The sequence below is a fragment of the Octodon degus genome, unplaced genomic scaffold, assembly GCF_000260255.1.
Source record: "Octodon degus isolate 3935 unplaced genomic scaffold, OctDeg1.0 scaffold00390, whole genome shotgun sequence".
Lineage (NCBI taxonomy): Eukaryota > Metazoa > Chordata > Mammalia > Rodentia > Octodontidae > Octodon > Octodon degus.
Window position 1 is genome coordinate 752,022 of NW_004524966.1, and position 6,949 is coordinate 758,970.

Here is a 6,949-nt window from a genome sequence, read left to right on the forward strand (position 1 = left end):
TGATACTAGAATAAGCACTAAATAAATTCATGTTGAGCAAATAAACCAGGAACAGTGAAGGAACTGTTTTCTCCATGGAGTATCATGTTTAAAGAGAGAATCTCACCAATTAAGTAATAGCAGGAGCATTTAGGGGCCATACTGCATGAGATATGCATAAAGGAAAAGGGACAATTTTCGATCTAGCAAAGAACTGTTTAGGGCAATTGTAAGGATCCTATATAGTAAAGATAAAACAAATGCCATTTATCATCAAAAAGTCTTCGAGTTTATAAAATATTGAACTCATATGAATAAAAGTTATAATTTCAAAAACATATAATGTATAAAACTATTTATACTAATCCCTTCCCCCAGGGAAGTACACAAATAACACATTGAAGAAATACTATGCAAGGCAGTCCTTCATGATGTGGAAATTTAGGTGAGTAATACATTGATCCTATCTCTAACTATTGAGAAACATTATATGATGTGCTTTTATCTCAGATGAAATAATGTTATTCTATCAGTAATCTATTCTGAAGTAATAAATTTGAATTTTCAATCTGACTCCTCCTTCTAGCAGAACCCTGACAAAAACTTTAATATTTTATTGTGAAAATTATGCCAGTAAAAGAGAATTTTTTATCTCCCATAGAAATTCATGGTGTTGTCACTGAATCAATGAATGCACACTTACATACAAATGGACACATTTATGCAACACAATAGTTTGTTCTTATTTAGTAGTAGTTACAACTTCACTGAAATTAGTTTTAGAGTCTAAATCATGAGAGGTTATCTCTGCTATTAGAACATTTTTATTAATCACAGAATTAAGAGGTACACATTAGTTTCATCACCTGAATAAAAATATATAATAAATCAACTCCATCTGAGCTTGATTTTATCATTTTGAATAATGTTGACTGCAGAAAATTATGGGTTTGTGTCTTGCCTGGGAACCTTATCTTATAAGTCACAAGTACAATACATTTAAGGCATTTGAAGCATCTCCAGTAAGATATATGGAAATATTTGTTCATCCAAATCTGCAAAGCAGCTATCCTGTGGTATTTAAAGGTAGTTTGGTAAATATACAAAATTTTTATTTTTTAATTCAATACTGTGTGATAAACACACATTTATATAGCAGATCATCAAATTTTTGCTTTTTTTGAAGGTGGTAGTGGAGGAAATTATATTTAAGCAAAACTGAAGAATGAAACATGGTAAAGGACACTAAGTTGTTATCAGTTCAGACTAGCCTCAGATTATATTTTAAAAGTTTTTAATCCATCTATGAGTTCTTTTTATCTGCAAATCAATTTATTTGGGTTTGGTTTCTATTTATCCTTTTTAAGATATTCAATTTTAACTTGTAAAAATTAAATTTTTTTCCTGTAAAGCACAAGCCTAGAAGTCAGAAGCATCAGGATTGTACTCCTGGTTGCCACCCTGCTACTCTGAAGTCTGTGACCTTGAGTACAGCACATGCTCATCTGCTGCTGTCTCTCATTAATAAAATAAAGCTGTCGAGTGGGTAGATCAAAATGGACTTTTCAGTACATTCTCTATCCCTGTTCAAGCAAGAAATAATTTGGATTTGACTAACAACCTAGGTCAACCATATGAACTAAGAACATGAAAAACATTTAAAACTCTTTCCTGTGAAAGCGTACGTGAAATTAGTAGTTTCACCAGATACACTCTGAATCAAGGCTTTGTGTGAAATTTAAAAAACAATAGATAAGTGAGGAAGTGAGAAATGGAAAAAATAGATGGAATTTAGACCAAAATATAGAACTAAACAAAGAACTGCCAGGTGTAATTTTTCTCAAGGGGAGATTTGGAGTCAGAAATAACTATTGTCTGCACTAAGGACAGTGGAGGTAGTGTCTCTATACCTCCCCCATAAACCTAGAAGACAGCAACTATAGAGTTTGATTTCCAGGTTTATAAATATCCAGATATACAGGGCAGGAGCATTGCAACTTGCCTAAGGGCAGCCTACTCAAGGAGGGACAGGTACTGGGGCTTGTGTGGGAAGCACATAGGGATCAAAGGGTTCAGGGATGTAAAATCAGGTGCTTAAGGAATGTAAAGTTTTAAGGAATACATGATGAGGCCCTGTGCACATCTTACATATTTTCATGGTCCCTCAAAAGCAAGCAATAAAAATACATAAACTTCTTTGTCTCAAAAATATTATACTTGTTACATATTCAGAAATGTATCTGAACACCTGTAGAGTTCAGAAAGATTATGTAGAGGTTAATAATTATATAAGATATACGAACTCATGGGCCTTACAGCAAAATGGAGGCGGTAGATTGAAATTATACAATATGATTACAGAATAACACACAGTGTACAATTTGAGGATGACAAGAAGTGTCATTACAAAATGAGAAATCTGGAAAGCTTGAGTAAGATAATGACACAAATACAGGACCTATAATATGAGCAGGAACAGCCAAAATGAAAATATGGAATTGTGGAAGACTAATATTCAAAAGGAAAATACCACACAAATTCAGTGATACTGAAGAAGCCTGGCATACTCAGAAACATCATGCCAGGGGTGTGTGGCCAGAAAGTTTTGATCAATAGAGAACAATGGAAATTGCAAGATGTAGATAACAATGTAGTCTCTTAAATGATATGCAGGTGCAGATATTTTATTTTTAGTGGAACAGGAAATAGGAAACAGGCTTAAACCAGAGACAAATTAAATCTTGGTTACATTTTAAAAATAATACTCTGAGATCTGTGTGGAGAAAAGAGAAAATGAACAAGAATAACAACAGAAAAAACCTTATAGGAGTTTAATAAGATGGCAGATGGCAGAATCAAACTATAGGAAGATGGTACATCAAACTATAATGATATTAGTTGATACACAAATATTCGGTTTTCCCTCACAAACAAATCAATCTCAAAATCACTCTTTCAAAACAACTATAAAAAGAATAAAAACAAATTTCTGGGAATACTTGGTCATTACATGAGAATACAAAAATAGTTATGTCTTTTCATGATCAAACTACAGATATTTTTTGTTTAGAGTTCCGTAGAAGAAAAGAATCATTAATTTGTTAAGCATTCACTAGGTATGCTTATAGAAATTCAGCTTGCAGAGTCCACAGTGGTCTTCTGCACACTTTCTAGAGCTTAAGGACCCAGTAGCTGCTAATTCCCAGACAGTGTAAGCTTCAGAAGAAAATGGATCATGGATACAACACCAGATTGAAAATGAAAGCCGGAGATCTTTCTAGAACATCAGTGAGATTAGTCTGTAATGAAAGGTGAGGAAACTAAAATCAGATGTCCAAAGATGATACCAGCAAAACACACACCTGCTCAAGCAAAATGGAGCAATACAAAATGAGTGACACCATCCTTCTATTTTCCCATTCAGTCTAGTCAAATTATAGGCTTCTTCACTAGTGTTGTTGCTGCAAACTGGAACAGGAATAGAGCAATTCCTGAGAAGTTTTGGAAGTAAAGAAAAGCTTTATTTATACTAGAGGACCTGACTGTGATCTTGCTAAAATAAGTTCAGGTCTCAATGGTTCAGGTAAGAGGTTTAGGTAGGGTTGCAAACAGAAGTACAGAGGAAAAATTGCTTGTCAACTGCGAATCAGTTCTTTCAATATGTATCATGGTGATCAGCCATTTATGAGAAACATAATCAACAAGAATTATAACAGTAATTAAAGTAACCTGGAGATGACTTGGGTGGGAGTTCTGCTACAGTGCTACATATGATCTTGGTGTGAGTCTCCTCACTTCAGTTTGCTGAGTTGCATGCTAATCATCTCTAGAATTACCTCATGAGAATACTAAGGGTATTTTACTAATAAATGCACTTTACACATCTGCTCAGTATTACACAGTCGAGTTAAATGGAAATATGAAAATTAAAGTCACACAGATCTATGCTTTTATTTTTTTATTTTCTAAAGAGAGTAAAAAATAGTATTACAACAGAAAAATAACAAGTGATAAAAACTTTCACTTAACAAAGTAATATGAACTTCACAGTATTTGTGTAATGCACATTGTTATTTTCCAGTCATTAATACTACAAGGTATACGCATGCAAAATTGGAACAAGAAGGAAAAGATCAAGTAAACAAAGAAATGTACAATAAACAAAAAAGGAAATAACAATGAACAGTTGAAGAAAGGAAACAAAAATGTGAGCATTATCTGCTTCTTTCCACCATAAATACACATTACAGTTGTTCAAATCATCCCGCTTACATACATAGATAAATCTCTTTACTCACTCTCTCTCTCTCATCTCCTTCTGCTAAACTTAGCAACACTTTGTTTTGAACAAGTTCATCCCCTTTTACTAGTATCTATTGTACCCTTCAGATTCCATTTATCTCCTTCAGGTTCTGACACTAAGAGACAATTTGATGGTTAAACACGTGGGTCTGATTGATATCACTTAAGCGTATTTCTCTACTTTCATTCATTTCCTGAAAAAGACTTAAATTTATCCTATTTCATAACTGAATAATACTCCATTGTGTAAAAATATCACCTCTTTATCGATTCCTTAGTTGATGGGCATCTCTATGTTTTCCAGGATTTAGCTATGGTAAATTGAGCTGCTATGAACATGGGTGCACATAAATGACTATGACATGAGGTTTCCAGTTTTTCTGGAAAAATACCTAGGAAGAGAACAGCTTGCTTAAATAGGATCACCAATTCTAGCTTTTGAAAGTATCTCCACTCTGATTTCCATACTGGTTTCTCGACTCTGCACTCCCAGCAACAGTACAGAAGGATCCCTTTTTCTGCACAGCTTTCCCAGCATTTTTTATTGTCTGACTTCTTGATGTTAGTTATTCTTCCTGGAGTAAGATGGAATTTCAGTGTTGTTTTAATATTTGCTTCTTGAATGATGAATGATGTTGAACATTTTTTATATATTTACTTGCCATTGGTATTTCTTTGAGAATTATATATACATCTCAGATGCTCGTTTTTGGATTGAGTCTTTGAATTTGGGGGGTCTCATAATTTTTAAATTCTTTGTATTTTCTAGATCAAAGACATTTGCGGGAGGGACAGTAAGCTATAATTTTTCCTAGTTTATGGGATTTATTTCTACTCTGTTGGAAGTTTCCATTGAAGTGCAGAAACTTTTCAAAAAGATTAAATCACAATTGTTGATTCTTTGAAGTATTTCCCATGAAGTTTGGTTTTTGTTCATGAACTCTTTATCTACCCCTAGATTTTTAAGATTTTTACCAATATTTTCCTCAAGAAGATTTACTGTTTATCTTTTAATATTTTAATATTTGATACATTTTGACTGTAGTATTATGTGTGTCGATATGCATGGGACTAGTTTTAGACTTTGGCATGTGGAAAGCCAGTTTATCCTGCATCATTTACTGAAGAGGTATCTTCCTTGTGGTGAGCCTGCTTGGCCCCTTTATCAAAGATAAGCTGTCTGAGTATTTTGGTAGTTGTGCCTGTATCTTCTTGTTTCTTCCACTGATCCTCAGATATGTCTATTTGCCACTAGCATTTTGATTTTATCACTGTAGCTTTATACTATAATTTCTGATCTGGGATTGAGATATCTCCTGCCTTTCCCTTATTTCCCAGGATTGCTTTTGATATTCTGAATCGATTCTGGTTGCACATGAATTTGCGGAAAGTTTTCTCTAGTTCTGTATTTATGATGCTTTAATCGGGATTGCATTAAGTGTGTGTAACAATTTTGGAAGCATGGCCATTGTCACAAAGTTGGTTCTTCCTATAAAGCAGCATGAAATAATTTTTCATTTTCTAAAACCCCCTTGAAACTCTTTACTCAGAATACTGTAATTTTCACTGTATAGATATTTTCTATCCTTTGATTGATTTCTATGTATTTCATTTTGGGGAGTGTTATTGTGAAATGTGTGGTTTCCCTCATTTCTCTCTCTGTGTTCATTTATCAGGCACATAAATGCTACTGAATTTTGAATGTTGATTTTGTATCCTCATATGTTGCTGAATTTGGTGATTATGTCTGAAACATTCGGTGAAGTTTCTGGGGTCCTGCAAGTAGCGTTTTAGGTCATTATAAATAATGAAATTTTCACTTGCAATCCTTATTCTTTCTTTTATTTCTTAGTTCTGTCTAATTGATATGGCTAATGTTTCAAAAACTATAATTTGTAAATTAAATTTTATTTTATTTGGAAGAGTAAAAACAGAAGTAAAAAAGAAAAGAAACAGGTAACATTAAAAAAAACATATGTTACAGATTTCCAAAACAGGAATAGCTAACTAACAAAGGTTGTTAAATTATCTATTTTTATCATCAAATATATTGCTCAAATTAACAGATACAATTATGCAAGATTAGGGAAATAATTGAATATTGACTCTTGCTTTCAAGAAATCTTAAAATATTTCCCTTGTCTTTTTTTAATTTTAGCACTATTTTGTTTGATGAAGGTAGTTGCTCCAGGTTTAGATGTACAGTGTTTATCATTGTTACCATTTTTTGTTGGACCATTCCCTTAACTAGTATGTCATGACTTTTTTCTTTTTTCTAATTACTTTTAGCTTGAAGTTTACCAAGTCTGATAATTGAATTACTACTTCTGATTGTTATGGGGGTCCTGGTGAATGAAATACTGTTTTCTACACATTAATAATTAGTCTATGAATAAATTTTAGGGTTAAAAGAGTTCCTTCAATGCAACAGATTGTTGGATTCTGTTTTTTAATTCAGTATGCCAATCTGTGGGGTTTTCTTTGTTTGTTTGTTTGTTTGTTTGTTTTCATAATTTTCTGGAGAAACAAATAGCAATGAGACTGTTTCAAATCAAATTGGTAGGAGAGTTTCAATAATTAAAACATTATGTACATTCTTCCTAGTGGTTAACTGCTGCACAAGATGCAGACATGCTATTCTATTTACAAACACCATTAGAACTAATCC